We start from the raw sequence: 3,242 nt of genomic DNA on the forward strand, positions 1-3,242 counted from the left end.
GGTGGATCTCCGCGTGCAAGGGCGAGGATGCCCCCTGCAGCTCGGTTAGGCACCCGCAGCCCCCCCCCTAAAATAAAACAATAAGCAGTCTGTAAATTCTCAAGCAGCGGACCGCGGTGTTGGTTTGGTTAACCGCTCACACACCTTTAACGGTCAACCGCGCTCCTGCGCCGTGATTGGCTGAGTCACACCTGCGCCTGTACGTAAGAGGGGTTGATATCGCGCGATAACACCCCCCCCCCTTCCCTCTCGGCTCTTGCAGTATGGTTAGCTGTTATTGCACCGCAGCAACCGGAGTGGAAACATTTAATGACCTGTCATATGCTCAAAGTTGTGTTCGCCACTTTTACAACCACCAGCGAGGTCTGAAGGTGAACTTGAGCGTGCCTCCGTTTGGTTTCTTAGCTCCACCTGCCACTGCAGACCACGTGTTCCCTCCTTATCCCGAAATTAGCCTTGGGAAAATGTTGAATTGCATCTGATTGATTGCGAAAGACTATTAAGTAGGTTTTACCTACCTGTGATTAGTGGGATCAGAATGCTTTGTTAGGCGTATAAAATATGACTTTTTTAAAGAAAGCACTGCCAAATAAAGCCATCAGGTGTGTCTTTAAATAAAACTCGGTATGATGTAGATTCTGGTAGTCTTGGGTGTGTTCTCCCACCATGTTCACAGTGAATAAATGTTTAACATATTGTTAAAAGTATTCACTCATCTGCCTTAAGGCAGGGTAGGGTTTAATATGACATCAGCCCACCTTTTCCAGCTATAACAGCTTCTGTTCTGGGAAGATTTTCCACAGGTTTTAGGAGTGTGTTAATGGGAATGTTGACCTTCTTCTGGATGTGTATTTGTAAGGTCAGACACTGATGTTGGACGAGAAGGCCCGGCTCATTGACTCCGCTCTAATTGGTGTTTTATCAGGTTGAGGTGAGGACTCGGTGCAGGCCAGTCACGTTTTTCCACACTAAACGTGCTTATTCACGTCTTTATGGACCTTGCTTTGTGCACCGGTCATGTTGGAACAGGAAGGGGCCATCCCCAAACTCTTCCTACAAAGTTGGGAGAATTAAATATCTTGGTATGCTGAAGCATTAAGAGTTCCTTTCACTGGAACTAAGGGGCCAAATTCAACTCCTGAAAAACAACCCTACACCTAGAAACTTTACACTTGGCAACCGCCAAACCCTGATTCATCCGTCAGATTGCGAGACGGAGAAGGGTGATTCAGAGAATACATCTCCACTCCTCTACAGTCCAGTCGTGGCGTGCTTTACGCCACTGTAATATTGTGCTTAGTGATGTAGCTGCTCAATCATGGAAACCGATTCTGTGAAGCTCTCTAAGCACCGTTTGGAGCTCCTAAGAGTGACCCATTCTTTCACAAATGTTTATAGAGGCAGTCTTCATGCCCAGGTGCTTGATTTTATACACCTGAATCCTACGATTTGAATGGGTGACTGAATACTCTTGACAATATATTGCAGTCTGTTTGAATGACAGCACTGGAGAACCACAAGATGGATGTGTTCTGACTGAGGCCTGTTCAACACTGCAATGCAGGCTGATTATCAGTAAATTAGGACTTCTCCACTGACCGTAGGATATTGCGATCACATAATGAGCATAAACAGAGCAGGGAGTCAAAAATAATAGAGGCGGTTTTTGGTACGCATTACTTAAATTGTTCCCGACTTCTTCCCATTCAGCACCGCTGGTTTGTCAGTCCTTGCGATGCCCTATTAAGGTGCCAGCCTCATTAATCAGCCACATTTATGGGAGAAAGTGGAGCATCAGGACCAAACACCCTGCTCCCCCTCTCTTGACTGTTGCTGTGTAATTGCAGCCGTATCCATTCGGAAGACATCGAACACACGCTACGGCACAGAGGATCCTGTTTCTCGATTCAACATAACGAGAGTACCAGACACACAATGAAGCACAGCGGAGGCGGGTAAATTTTCAAAGTTTTTTTTTTTTTGTTCAGTTTGGTTTCAAAATAAAGATCACACAATTGTTTAGAGACAATCTACAACAGGAGTTACAAAAAATAGTTGCCCAGGCAATAAGCATACACAGGTTCTGTTAACTATACACATATGGTTACAGGTGTGCTCGTAGTAAATATACACAAGGCTGCTCCAAATGTACACCGCGCTGTGGCGGGCGGCCTCTCTCTCACCCAAAAGGACATGGACAGTATGATACAGCACTTACAGCACTAGAGAAAATGCCAAAAAACACAAGAGTCTCCTCTGTACAATCCACGCGTTTACCCCTGAAAACAGTCATGGGTAACTGAGGAGTTTGGGGGGAGAAGGGTAAGGGGGGTTTAAATGAGTAAAAGTTATTTCTCCCACCCAGCCAGCGTACTCAAAACACATGACACATTTCATGGGGTAAAGCATTCCTATAAAAAGATCTTAAAAAAGGTCAAAAAGTCCCCCCCCCTCCCCACCAAAACAACAAACAAACAAAAAACAAACCAGAAGACACCACTAATCTATCCGAACGTGTCCAATTGGGAGTCGGCGGGAGATCGACGTCTTTAAGTTAAGCAGTGACGAGATAAAGATAAAACCAAGCGTGGCGAATCTTTGTACAAGTACAACGCTGTATAGAAAGGGCTTTTCAAAACAAAATTTGATATTACAATTTACAATATACAACAACTCATATGTCACAACCAAGGAGGTGAGAATATACACTGAAATGCACAGTTTTTTTTTTCCTTTTTTTGTCCCCCAGAGTGAGATTTTTTTTTCTTTTTTTTCTTCTTCTCATACCAAAAAAGGGTGGTAAAGCACTTTTACATTACAAGGGTTTACAAATGTACAATTATACAGTCAGAAGTATGTGGTCACTACTAGGATACATTATAGATACAGATTCAACATCAAAAACCAGAAAAACTACAAAGTTTTATATATATATTTATATATATATGCAAAGGTCTACACCAAGTATACACGTTATATTTATAGAAGCAAGACCAGAAAACGAATCTCCCATGCTAAATGATCTGTCTGCTGGTTAGCTGATGGTGGCGCGCGCGCATGTGTGTGTCTGTGTGTGTGTCTGTCTATGATTCGGGGACGTCAGACAAATTAAATATTCGTTCCATCTCATAGTGGTAAATAGCTAGAATGAGAGGAGGAGGAGGAGGAGGGGGCTCTAGGATTGTGTATGCAGCAGTAGCAAAAAGTGAAAGATTTATTTATCTTTTGAGTTTATCAGAAGC

This window comes from Perissodus microlepis, chromosome 22 (assembly GCF_051167445.1).
Source record: "Perissodus microlepis isolate ML-2025 ecotype Zambia chromosome 22, ASM5116744v1, whole genome shotgun sequence".
Lineage (NCBI taxonomy): Eukaryota > Metazoa > Chordata > Actinopteri > Cichliformes > Cichlidae > Perissodus > Perissodus microlepis.